The 14,522-nt window shown below is 37.6% G+C and overlaps 1 protein-coding gene across 1 annotated transcript in view; it reads right to left on the bottom strand.

Annotated features, from left to right (window-relative positions):
* Window positions 1-14,522, bottom strand: part of Plekhm3 (pleckstrin homology domain containing M3) — a 180,179-nt gene that overhangs the window by 107,985 nt on the left and 57,672 nt on the right. The window lies entirely within an intron of this gene.

The following is a 14,522-nucleotide window of genomic DNA, read 5'->3' as shown; positions in this document are numbered from 1 at the left end:
CTCTAGGTTTCTCTGATGCTAAAATGATTCTAAAATCTGATATGTAGCCTTGCTTTGCTTACAAAATCAATGTAAGGAATTTGGCCGCTGACTAGCCCTATCTCACCTTTCCAGCTTTCCCTCTCACTACTCTCCAATGGGAATACAACCTCTTATTCCAGTCAGATAACTCTCCACATCGCTCCCCAAACAAACACAATGTGCTCATTCTACCCTTCACTTAGTAGCTCACATTATTTCTCCTTATACAACACCTTCTCTGCTCTCTACGCCAACAAATCCTGCCCGTTATTCAAGAGCACTGGCTGCTGGCAAGTGACTGCTAACACCCGTTTCATATTTCAGAAAGTTTGTGATTCTGTAAGCATTGTCCAGCTATTGCCAGGGGCCCTGGTAATAATCATGGCCCTGTCACAAAGTAGCCATTATTTTTCTTTGGAAGCGAAGTTCTACCTCCTACATAATGAGAATGGAAATCCTGTTATGATCATCCCAAAGGACAAAATCCTAGCAGCCCCAGAACGGTGATCAAGAATACATAAACAGTATGACTATTCTGACATTTCCGATCTGCAGATTCCATTTCAGAAATCCTTCCACTATGGTACTTCTCACGGTTGGGTGCCAAAAACTATGTTGATCTAAGAGATCTGACACTATTTCATGATGCAGAAAACTGAATTACTGTTTCAATAACAAGAATAATCATGTAATGATCTGTGTTGCACTCCGTTTCCATACAAGGAGCTCAAACGCATTTATTTAACAAACTGCCAACCTAAAAAGGTACTGATTCACATGAGCTCCTAAAACAAAAGTATCAGAACACTCAATGGAACTTCCATCACAAATAAAATGACATTCATAATCAAGTAGCTTCACGGTGCATCTTCCAGAAAGAGAATTAGATCCTACTCTTGGTAAACACACGAGGTACTGAAAAATAGTAAGTAAATATGTAAGTGTTATGCTTCAAAAACTTGATCCTCCAGTGGATTTCATTACTACTGAGCAGCAACAAAATCATTACCAGTTCCTGTTTGTCAGGCTGGCTGAGGAAGGAGAAAGAATGCATGAAAGATAATGAAGAACCAAACAAGTTCCTGCTCTACAGAGGAGATGCCGCGCAAGCCAAGGCTATGGATGTTGGATTGCTTTTTGCTGCACTCACTGTCTGCGTTACTCACTTGGCATTTAGCACATGCCTCCTTAAATGGTCTTGCCTTTCTATGGGCTTCTCCAGCCAGCCACATTAAATTTCTCAAATATATATTTTTTTATCCACAGCATTTAACACAGAGATTTACACATACTGGACCATCAATAAATGTTTATGTTGAAGGAATGATAAACTAAGTATTATCTGGCACATGTACACTCATATACACATAAAGAGAATTTAATTTCCCATAGCTATTCCAAAAGTAATCCTTTTAATCTGACCACTTGTCTCTTGCAACAGTCCACTTTCATTACATCCCTGTTAAAATATGTTGCCCATTCTATGAACTGTATATGAAATGTGTTCACATATAAACTATGGGACAAAAGTCAGTGGAGCCTAACATATCCTAGACACTAGAATATTGCTGTTTCCAAATATTAGAAATAGCCAAACTAAATCGACACTGAAGCGACAGAAAATAGAATTCAATCTTTCCTAATGATTTAGAAGGTGAATCCTGCAGAAATTCAGGATCATTATAGTTAAAATTGTCACAATAGAACACTAAAAAAAAAATCATTTTAGCTTTTTGGTTGTTTGAATTTTGGATATAGTAAACATCAGTAAGCATTTCCTAAATGTTTATATATTCTTTAGTAGGTACTGCTAGGCTTCAGCCTATGATTTTAATGACTTTATTATAATTTTCTGGATGCAACAAGGCAATATTAAAATATGCATTTGAAGAAAACACATAGCCTAAAAATGTTTAAATCAGTTGGGCACATAGGCCCAAAGCTGGGGGTTCAACTATTGAGCAAATAAGCCAAACATTCTCACAATTTTGCAGAGAGGTCTCTGGGCTCATAAAAGCTAAAAAGTTGAGAGCATATGGCTAGGGTTCATTCAGGGTTTAGTTTAGACAAGAGGAGCAGCACCTAAACTCCTATCCCTAGTCCCTAGGTATCTTCACCTTCATACCCTATTTAGTCGTGCCATCCTTCTCTCAGTGCTGAAATCACCCTATTGACCCAGAAGTCAGCTTGAACTTGTCCATTTGCCTGGGGACAGCTTTGCGCACACTGTGTATAGACTAGAGTCAGGAGACCTGGGTCTCCTCTTACCTAGGGCTCAGGGTGAACCTGATTCATCAAACTCTCAAGGCCTGCTTCCTTGCCACAAAATAAAGGGGGTAACCTAAATTACACTGTCAAATTCAACACCAGAATGTTCTGGAGATGGTGGTAAAATACTTGGACCCCTTCCTCTAAATGAATTCTATTGTGTAGATTTGGAGTAGGGATCAGGAATCTGCATTTCTAATGATCATCCTTCCCTGTCTCTACCAGGGACTCAGATGGATAAAAGCTAAGGTCTGCTCCCTGATTTCTAGGTTTCCTCCAAGGTCCCTCCAAGCTATTAAGACTTTCTGTTCAACCAAAGTGCAGAGGGCACACAGACTGCTGAGTGTAAATCTCATTATTTGTCACATAGTCTACTTTCTAGGCTTTCAAAATCAGCATTTCTGGTTCTTAGTCAATTTCTAAACATTGGCAGTATAGATGTAAGCTAAGTTCATTTTACATATATTTTCCAGAGCATTCTTATCTCCACTAGGAAGTACTCCATTCAACTTGGAAAGACATAAAAATTTTCACCCCCAAATCCAATGTATTTGTCTTTGAAAGAGCATAGGATGGTTGGGAAAAAAGATTAGAGGCTAGTTACTGGCCTGATGTAGACTCATTTTCTAAAAAACAACACATACCATCTATTTCAACAAAGAAACACTGGGTCTTTCAATTAACTGCAAGATTTCCTTTAATATCATACTAGCAAATCATGGACTAAAAATGTCTGAAACAATTCTCCATAAAGATACACAATCTTGGATTTTACTTTATCATTGTAAGGTTTCAACAGGGGGAAAAATGTGTTTTCTTAATAATGAGTGTTAAAAAACACATTTTTTGGAGAGTGCCAAAGCTGGATTCTGAAAAGCAACATTATGGGGGAGAAAAATAGAGCTGCAAAGTAGGGACAAAAAATAATTAATTGAAATAACTAATTAGAGCTTATTTACATATATTTTTATGTACTTTCCAACAGATTTTTCAACAATGTTTCTAAATTAAAGGGCATTTTGTAGAAGGGAACACTCTACATGTTAGATCAAAGCAAATACATTCTTCCCAGTCTCTTTTTGAAACTTTTCAGTGTATTCAATTCATAGGAACAAAAAACTATCTCACAAGAGAACCCATTGGCCTTTTTTTTTTTTTTTTTTTTTTTTTGCTTCCCACCCCACTTCAAATCTTTAATGAACACATGCTCTGAAGAGCTTAGCTTCCCCTCTGATACACTTTTGGAAACAAATGTCACCATTTAACTGAAATCCTATTTGCTGCATGTACAGTCCATTTCCCAAATGGCCTTTCACTAAGACACCCAAAAGAATCTGTTGCTGGGGGTTGAAGCAGAAATTTTGGCATGAACTTCCACAAAGCACAGTCTTTCTTCTATCAAGAATACCTAGTGAGCTCAGCTGGCTGCAGTGTGGTGTTACTGAAGTTGAGATCTTGAGCAGGAGCCAAACACCTTCTTTCTACTTCATAGCTACCAACTTCAGTCTGCCTTCCTGGCCAGGAGTTGAGAACCCACAGGTCTCTAAGGGAAGTAACATCAGCTGTGCTGGGCCCAGGTGAATCTCCCTCATGGAGGAGAGCATGAATGCTTTTAAGCACAGAATGCTTTTAAGCTTGGTCAGTTACCCCACCCCCTTCCTGTCCCTTAAAGTAAGCTTTTACCTAATTTTAAGGTAAAGCCAGTTCTTTGTATCTGGAGGTAGAAACGCTCTAAGAAAAGAATAAAGGCAAATAAAAGAAAGAGAAGGTGCCTTTGTAAAAGGGAGGAAAAGAGATAAACAAAGTGAGAAGACAAATTTTCATCTGTTGTGTAAAAAGAGAAAAAACCTGGTGTCACACACTCTTTAACCATTTGCACAGGGTAGAACAAGATGTCCACGGAAGTGATGAAGGGACTTCCCTCTCCTTCCCTTCTTTTCTTCCAGGGTCTTGGCAGAGATCAGTGAGCTGGGGTAAGTGTGACATAAAATGTTGCTGACCTGGGATTTGATCATAGGCTCTCGAGACCAGATTTTCCAAAATGAAGGAAACCAGAAATTGAGGTTCAATGACTTGCTGTTTTACAAGAATTAGTGGGGAAAGTCATGAAGAATTTAGTTTTCCTAGATTACAGTCTATAACCATTGGCTCATTAAGTAGTTAAGTGTTGAACTTATACTTTTTAAAAGAAAGTGTTAAAGTTGGTATAAATTGAAAGTTCTGTTTATTCAACCTGGTATTAGCACAAAGCTGGGCAACATTTAAACATAGGTCTGCCTGACACAGCACAAGCAATTTTTTCAGTGTAACCTTAGTGTTGATTAAAGGAAGTGGAAAACAAACTTAAGCCCTAGACTTGCATCCTCCACAGTCAGAAGGGACAGACCTGAGATGTAAGAGACACTGAACACACATGTGATTTCAGTTAGCACAGTGAAACTGAGAATATGGAATTCTACACAATTGTAGAATGAAAAGGGGCAAAGGGTGAGAGACACTGAAAAATAATTACTTGGAAACCAGTGATACAAAACTTTTCCTGTTTCAAGCATCCAAGTTTCTCTGGGCCCAGGTGGTGACCCATAGAGTAAAAGGCATTTACTTAGGATAACTTTTAAAAAATCAATGTGTACCACCTGTAATTGCTAATAATGAATATGATGGACTGGTTGTTGGAATTATGGATCCACTATAGACTGCAACACTTCAAAATTATTTTCTCTATGAGGTTTTAAGTCCCTAGTAATGAATTATCTTCCCAGGGGATTAAAACTTTGTGGGTAGGAGGAAATATACATGATAAAACAATCCTCAAATATACTCACTGGTTATTTCCAATGCTACATACTGAAATTCTCTTCTGTTCATCAGAACAGGACATTTTTCTGATGGATTTCATATTTTGCACATCTACAAATTTTATAGGAACAAGAGATTATCCATGGGAAATTGTCACTCCTCGTTGGCTGAAACTTTGACTCATAAAGTTCTTCTGTATAGTCAGAGGACTGACACATGTTCAAAAGCATAAATCATACTTGAAAGGAAATTGTTCCTACTGTGACTGAGACACATTTAGGTCAACTTAAGCTGGCAACTGTAGAATGGACTACAGCTGTTGCTAGCGAGCTATGTCCTTAAGAATATAGCAGGAATAAATAACTCTTCTGAAATAAAATGGAGGCACCTAAAGCATCTTCCTTTTAACACAGCAATATGGTAAATGTTATCCTTGGAAAGTATTAGCACTGGGCATAGATGCAGCAAGAGTTGATGCATCTGATGCATACTGATGCATTACATCTAGAGAGACAGAGCAACAGATGAGACCAAGACAGATCCAAAGATATCAACTGTCAAGACAGAGGTCATCTGTGAAGCAGAATCATGTATTACTTGATTAATCTGCAGAACTGTAGCAATGAAAGAAGACGACCAATCTGAATACTAATTGGCTTAAAATTTAAAGTATCCTGTAAGCTATTTGGTGAGATTTTGCTTTTGTTTTGCACTGAATATTTACATAGCTAAGACAGCTTTGACTTGTAGGCCCAGGTTGTATAAACAGTGCTAAAAGTAATATATTTAAATAAGAAGTGAAGGGAATATCATGTGTAGGTAATTACTGCTGATTGAAAATATAAACTTGCTAAACTCTACAATATTTGTCTAATCTCATGGAATGTTGTTATTAAGATTAAAAATTGTGTGAAATAAATTAATAAATACCAAGTAGATTCCAACTCACATTGAGAAATGTCAAGATTTATTGGCCTTTCAGGTAAACAATGATTGAGAACCTAAAGTCAATATTTAGTCAAAATTTATCTTGAAAGGCAATAAATCTTGATTTTTGCTAAGGTGACTAAGTAAACATGTGCACTGTTCTAGAGAATCTGCTTTTCTATCTACTAGATATCTGCCTTGAGTTGTAAATAAAATAATCTGTAACAGATTCTTACTTCCAAAAGGTATGATTTAAGTTGTTGAGTTATTTATTTATTTATTTTCTGGCAGTAAACTGTAGTTGAATCCAGAAGTATTCTACCACTAAGCTACATCTCAGTCATTTGTTTAATTTCATTTCGAGACAGAGTCTCACTAAGTTGCCCAGGCTGGTCTTGGACTTTTAATCCTTCTGCCTCAGGCTCCCAAGTAGCTGGAATTACAGGTGTGTGTCACTGTGCCTGGCATGTTGGTAAGTTACTTTAATTTTTCTTGCAAGATACATCAATAATAGTGTTTCCATTAGTGTAAAATACGTTAATAATGCAATGTTATAAATTCAGCTTCTAGAATGTTTAAGTCAATCTAAATTTAATATTTTTTCCATCTTGTTTTCCTCTTAATGGTCAATGACTATATTTTCTCATTTACTTCTGTGTTTGTCCTTTCCCCAGATATTTTCAAGAGAATGATGAAAAATTTAAAAATCAAAATAATTGTAATAGGTAAATGGATAAACAAATATATGGTGCTTCATAGGCATCTTCCATAATATACACTTGCGCATGTGCACATGAGAATGTAGTCATTTAATCTTCATATCAATTCTACGAGGTAGGTATTATCCCCATTTTACAAATTAAAAAACTGACACAAAATCTGTCCACAGTTGTACAGATGGTGAAAAGTCTGAGTCCAACAGAAGTGGCTGAAGTGGCCCTTGATGAGCAACGTCAAGCAACTATAAAAATGAATTTTCGCACAGGTATTTTTTGGAAGATATAAAAATCGTCTCCTTGTGGATGACAAAATGACAAGGACAAAAAATTAATTAATTTATACAAAAGAACATGGTTCAGTTCATTAATGAATTTGGTCTAGGGCCTTACCAGCATTAGCGTCCCCTCTGAACACATTTGGTGAGATGGGGAGCAAGAATGCAAATCTACAAGGGACAAAGGAGGAAGCAATCACAACTAACTAGGGAGATCAATAAGGTGGTGTAGGCATGTGGGCAATTGAGATGGACCTTGAAGAAAAAGATTTTGAAAAAATGATATCAATAAAGGCTGAAATCAGAAAAATACGAGTATGTTTGGAAAACATGAGGGTCATAAGTAGACGGATGTTGGGAGAAGAGCTTGGGGTGATAAAGTGAAACTAAAACATAAGAATGTCAAATGCTCGGGGTGAGGGGTCCTTACTAATCAATAAGATAAAGGAACAGCTGAGTTGTCTCGAGAAGGAGTTTTGAGAGGATTAATTAGTAAGAAAATACTGGGAGGGGAGAGAACCAGTTAATAAGTTATTGTACCAGTTTGTGCTTGATAAGGTGGGAGGCTTGGGAACAGCAAGGGAGAAAGAGATGTTACAGAACAAAATGCAAACAATTTGGCAACTACCTGATGTCAGGGGTCTGGAAAAGGGACCAACAAAGATGCCAATAATGTTTTGAGCTGTGACCATTACATGAGCTCTATCAGAGGGGCAGGAGGATGGAGGTGGGGGCAATGCTATTTGGCGTATTCGTTCCAAAAAAAACAAAGTTTAAAAATTTGAGCTACCAGGTCAACTGATGTCAAGGGCTCAGTTTTTTGAGAATGATTACCCTTTATTGTACAAAACAAATTAAATTGGATATTCTCTTGTTATTGAAAGCATCAGATATATTTGATATAGAATGTTAGTTGGTGAGGGTTCTATTTCTATAACCTACTATTTTTAATTAAATCAACCCATGAAAATGCAGAGGTCTTAGATTATAAAATGATAATTGGTCTGAATCAACATGTATTTCAGCAAAAGACATTTATTATTTTAAAAAGAGTGAGAAAAAGCTGAATGAGGAAAATTGGACATAGTTGACAATCCTGGTTTCTTGACAGCCCAGTGGTTCTCAGCCAGGGGAGTTATCTGTCCCAACAGACATTTTTGATTGTTATAAAAGGGGAGTGACAGAGTTACTGATATCTAGTGTTTGGAGGCCAGGGATACTGCTAAACATCCTACAATGCACAGAACAGCCCTGCACAACAAAAAATTCCTCAGCCCCACATGCCAATAGTGTCACTGTTGATAAGCCCAGTGATAGTACCAAGACAAGAGGGTCAAGTAAGATTTCCATATACTGACTCTACTTTGTCACTTTTCTCTGCCCGTGATGGGTATGCCATCTATCACAGAGGAGGAAGAGTTTTTTTCCCCAGTTCTGCTTTCTTATAGTAAGAAAATAGATTCTTGCTGCTCAATTAGTTTGAAGAAGTATCATGAAAGACAGACTTTGTCCACATGGTATCACTAGGTGACCATGAGTGATGATCAGAGCCAGGCTTGGGGCTCTTCTCTTCGCATACTAATCCTTTTGGTAAAACACTTGCCAACCAAGAACTCTTACTTGAAAAATAAGTGCAAAACCAGAAAAGTTCAGCTATGCTGTTTCAGACCTGAAAGTTGCTGCTGGTGGGACTGACACTCCTTTGTCCCAGTTTATCTCTTTCTGTCAGTTGAATCTTAAACATGGGGATACTAGGATTCCTTGTGTGTTCTCCTACAATCCCAGACAGGGAAGACAGATCAACTTCACTGTCCTTGTGAAAAGACAAATGCAAGGATGGGTTTTGTGGAACTTATGCACTAAGAACTTTGGGGGAAGATATCTTATTAAATAAACTGTCTTACTTGAACGTTCCTCCAAACCAGTGCTGAGTTAGATTAGACTGAAGCAAAAGGAAAAACAGTAATAATGACATTGTCTCTTAACTTTTTATATTTTGCTCATCATGGACTGTTGAGAATTAATTTTAATTTTTAATAATATTAAAATATTATTTATCTTGTTTGCCAAGGTTTTGGGACACCCCTTAAATTCTAAAGCAAAAGATTAAAGCAAAGACATCACTCACCTTACTCTAGTCCCAATTCTGCTCTGTCCATTTTGTTTCAGAGAATCCAATGTATGCTCCAATTATGTTCTTTCGACAATGATTTCCCTAGGTATTTAACATGTTATCAACCTCTACTAACTAGGATGCTTGGAAAGGCCAACAACTCTTATTGGCTTAGAAGTTCAGATTATTTTGTGGGGGAAGCAACCCGTCTTTCCTGACTCTGTTTCTGAAACTTGGTTTTCCCTCAGCTTGGATTTAGAAGTCACATCTTGCATTAATCTCATCAGGTTTGCAGTTTGATCACATGCAGTGCCTCTACAGCATCCCCCTGACTTCTCTTTCACGTCATTCCCCATTCTTAACACCTGCTTCTCTTATATTTTACAAGCATCTCATCTCTTTGAACTTTACAGTATCTTTAAACACAATCTTTCCTCTTCTTTGCTAAAACCTTTGAAAAAACCCCGACAGCATCTCTTAGAGTAATGTCTACTTGCGCTATTTTGGTAATGACAACAATTTGATAAAATTAAAGTCATGAGAGTGGATCTGAGTAGTACTAGGAACAGTCTCAAAGTGAAAAAGATTACTTTCATCAGCTTCTCATAAATCCATGCTTGGATTTCTTCATTTTCACCCCAAACCAAATTCTTTGTGTTCTATGGGGTTTAGAGAATGCCTTTGGTTTGCTTTTCCTCTTTATTCTTTTACCTTACACCTTCTAATTTCTGTCTCTCTAAACATGTGACCATCTCCAAAGCTAATCTTTTAATTAAATGTTTAGTATTTGAAGATACGCTGCTTATAATCGATTATTTAGACTTGGGAGGCAAGACACAGAAAAATGCCACAAGTGGAAACTTCTATTCTCTGGTCCTCAGGTTGCCATTTGAAAGGCATTTCTTAGAGTAACATACCCTGCTTCTCTCCCTTATCCAACCCTTATGGGTGGAGAAATAAGGCATCTGACTGGTAAGTTTAGAAGAAGTGCCTGGCTTTAGAGATTCCAGCTACCACACCATGTGTGTCTACTATTTTGTCTGACTCTGGTGTGTGTCTAATTTAGGGATCTATTACATAATAATAAAAGTGATCTCTAAGCAGTACATGTGATATTTTGATCTCCAACTTCCTGACCTCTTTATTTATTAGCCTGGTAAATTCCTTAAGGATGATGGCTCAGACAGCATCCAACAGCGGGAATAGGGAGGAAAGGCAAATGTGATGGTAACAACACACAAGACACTGGGTAAAGATGAAGAGATGGGGATGATTTGCATTATCAAGCACCTTTTGCTCAAGCTAAAATTCTTTATCTTATTGATGAAAAACATCATTTTCCCAAAGGCCATGGGTAGGCCACAGAAAGACTTCTCTTAAAGGGGTCACTTGAAGGACCTCCCCATATTTTCTGGGCAAAATTGCAGTGATACTGTACATTAATTTTGGTTCAGCAAATATTTTAAAACATTTGAATTGTTCCTAGCCAAGGAAGTTTAATCTTCCCTCAACATGGTGTACTATAGATGCTGACCCACAGGACTGGTAAGGTAGGCTCCAAGTTATTTAACACACCAGTAGCACAGCTACAAAGGGAAGACCAAGTTCTCATCCTCCTAATTTATTACTTAGTCTACTGGATCTGGATGCCTCCTAACCATCACATCAAGTGTATCTAAAATTTTGTCTAGTGTCTAACAGTCTGGGGCTTGAGAAGATCATCTTTATTGATGGAGATGGAGAAAGAGACCAAGACTTTCAAAGTCTGTTCCTCTGTGTCAGAAGCACAGGTATGGTGATTTGAAAGGGTAGTGATTTTCAGGAAAGCTTTTGGTTCGGCTCTACATGATTTACTTATTTTACTGAAAAAAATATGAGGAAGACAAAACCCTTGGTACCTGGTTATAATGTGATTTTCAATATTATAAGAAATTGAAATGAGCTCACGTCTTAAGTTTTAGAATCTTAGTTTCCTTCTAGAAATGGTATATAGCATAAGTTAAATTTTTTCACTTAAAGGTAAATAAATTTAATTTTAGTAGTGACTTTTATATCTATTAAAAAGGAAACATTCTCTATATTAAACCAAGATCTGAGTGCAGTATCTGGGTTAGAGAGTGGGGACCACAAAATCTCTGGACATCATCCCACCACCCTGAGTTGGGACTCAGGGAGGCTACAGCAGGCTGGGCAGCCAGGAGTTGGTCAATTTCTTATCTGTCTCTGAAGTTGCTTGGTTCTAGAAGCACACAGGAAGACACCACCAGAAACTTCCTTTGCCCAGGTAGATGCAATAAGGGCAGAAAGCCACATCACAGTAGTTGATTAGAAATGAGGGGGCAGGGCAAATTAAATGAGGCTTTCTCATTTTCTGAGGGGCAACCACATACAATGTTCATCCTTCTTTCATCCATGTGCCATTTTTGTTATGGAAATAACCCATTCAGTGTCCTTTGCCACTGTGTAATAAATAATTGTCTAGTGTTTGACCCTGGTTTCTGACAGAGTGCTTCTAAAACTTTGGAATCTCCCTACATGATACAAGTGTCCGCTATTTATGAGCCCCTCAGATAAAACACCTGAGTTTATGCTAATAGGTGAACCACTAAACAGCTTTAGGATTAGGTTTGATCAACCTATGTGATAAGAGGATTGGATTTTTGAGCCAGTTTAACCTCTAGGGAGGAGAAGGGAGTTGGAGGATGAATTCCATCACATGGCAATTGATTCAATTATACCTACAAAAATGAAATTCCACAAAAAAGTCCGGGCACTGAACTCAGGGGAACTTTCTTATTGAACTCACTGATTGATGGGAAGGTAATCTACCCTGGTTCCATAAGGAGAGAAAACAGAACTATGTTTTGGGGGCCCTCCTAGACATTGGCTTCTGAGTCTTTTCATTTGGTTGTTCCTAATTTGTATTCTTTACAATAAAACTGTAATTGTTAAATATAGCATTTTCCTGAATTCTGTGTTTTTGGTGTTTTTTTTTTTTTTCCCTAGCAAGTTGTGAAACCTGAGTACATTGAGGAAATGTCTGAACTTGTATCCAGTCAGAGTGGAGGTGGCCCAAACCCTAAACCTGTGGCTGGCATCTAAAGGGGGAGCAATCTTGTGGAGAACTGAACCCCTAACTTGTGCGGTCTGGGCTAACAGTGCTAGAATTGAACTGCAAAATGTTGATTGCACAACTATATCAAATATGTCAACTAAACTCTAACAATACAGTTCCCAGAGCAGGGGGTTTGCAACCTCGTTGAGGAATCCTAGTTCCACTAAGAGGGGGTATTATTGTTAAGTAAGTTTGGAAATGTTCCATATTTATCCCTCACTTTGGTATAATAAAGGCTCTGAGAGGACCTGTAGTCAAAATGTTTTTAAAAGTCCCTGGAAACTTGCAAAATCTTAATCAGTTTGCCCAACGGTAAATGCTGGTACCATCATTTATAAGTAATTTTTAACAACCAAGATGATCGAGTAGAGAACACGTTGATTTTATCTACAGATGATATAGGTTTCATAGAAAAGATGGTGAAAGCAGAAAACCCAATGATGGGAATAGATAGCAAGAGTCCAAAACAGAAGATGATCAGAAATATTTACTATGTACTTGTTACTGTGTGCCAGATGCAAAATCAGGGAGTTGGCAATGGATAGGACCAATGCAGAGCCAGGTACAGTTGTGCATACCTATAGTCCTAGCTATTTGGGAGACTGAGGCGGGAGGACTGCCTGAGCCACAAGCTCAAAGCTAGCCATGGCAACATAAAAAACAGCTCAACAACAACAACAAAAGATGAAACAATACCAACACAGCCCTTGCCATCATAGCATTTGCACCAAGTGGAGGAAACAGACATTAAATAAATAACACAAATGACATTATAATCTCAGTTATGACCAGCACTAGAGTTAGGGGGCACTAAATCAGCATTAGAGAGGAGGGAAACTAATAATCAGTGTGAGAGATTGGAGGAGGTGTTCTTGAGGAAGTAGCATCTAAGTTGGGGGTAGTGGTGGGGATGAGGGAGAGGCACCTACACGCCCGCAGGTTCTGAGGTAGTGGGAAGGAGCTGGTGCACTTGAGAAACAGAGGGAAGCAGTGTGGCTGGACTTAGTGTGTGGGGGGGGTGGGATTGCAAAGGTAAGCTGCAATCAAGAGGGGCAGGTCATGAAATGTTGCTGGTGCTCAGAGAGAAAGAACTGGGAAGGCATGGAATAGCCATAGGGAGAGGATGACTAGGGTCAGTCTGAATTATAACAAATCGCACTTGTTGAAGGTGAGACGAGATCTGGGAAAGGTCAGAATGAAAGGAGGAAAGGAAAGGACTTTTATGCTCTTTGTTTTTTATTCATGTGATTTAATTAAAGTATTTTCAGTGTTGGCATATTTCAAAGCATACACGTGTATTTCCTACTACAAAATTAAGTTAGGTAGTCCCATACCTCAATTTCTGGGACTATTTGTGGCCCATATTTGTTAAATAAATGAATAATTTGATGAAAATATTAAGGCAAGAAATAACTTGGTATTGTTAATTTATCAGATTTTCTTATCTAGAGATGTATTTTAAAATGACAATTTTTTTCACTCCAGGTAGTATAACAGATTTTAGAAAACTTTCAAACAATTCTTTCAACGGGTCCATGAAAAGCTTAGGTTTTGCAAGGAACTAGTAGAAATTAAGGAATATCTTGACCTACCCCAGTCTATCCTAAAACCATACCTAGACCAACTTCTCTTCCAGTGTAAGGTCAGTAAATAGAAACTTTTAACTCAATGTGGAGTCCAATGGTACATTAACACTTTCTTTAGAAGTTTAGCCAGAAATGAGCATGTGATGAGAACAATGTTAACCAAAAAGGAAGCTACAAAAAGGGACAAGAACTTTCCAGACCAAAGTATAGCAACAAAGACTGGGAGAAATGAACGGCTTAAAAAAAAAAAAAAAAAAAGAGCACAGCTATGGCCTATGAAGTTCAGGAAGGTCTATCAAAAGATCCATATCTTCTGAAATTCAAAATGATTTTATTCTTCTGAAACATATCAAAGAGGAACATGTGACTTCTATGATGAGAATACCAGGAATAAATCAAAAAAGCAAATTTATATCCTATAAAATCAAAAGGCCTACTTATATAAAGTGATCAAATCTCTTTGAATTTCAGGATGTGAAACAGTTTAAAATACAAATTATATAACACTTTCTTCTTTCATAGACTCACATTACTATTTTAGCATGTTTTCACATTCTTATTCTCCATTTATTTTTATTTTAAATTATTTCTTGGACCTAGAAACTTAGGTTGTAAAAAGTAAAGTAATTCCTCCAACGATAGACATCAGAGCCAGGAAAAGGATTCCCATCTCCTATTCTCTCAGTCATTGATATTTCG

Source organism: Callospermophilus lateralis, chromosome 9 (assembly GCF_048772815.1).
Source record: "Callospermophilus lateralis isolate mCalLat2 chromosome 9, mCalLat2.hap1, whole genome shotgun sequence".
Classification (NCBI taxonomy): domain Eukaryota; kingdom Metazoa; phylum Chordata; class Mammalia; order Rodentia; family Sciuridae; genus Callospermophilus; species Callospermophilus lateralis.
This window is presented reverse-complemented; position numbering and strand designations above follow the sequence as displayed.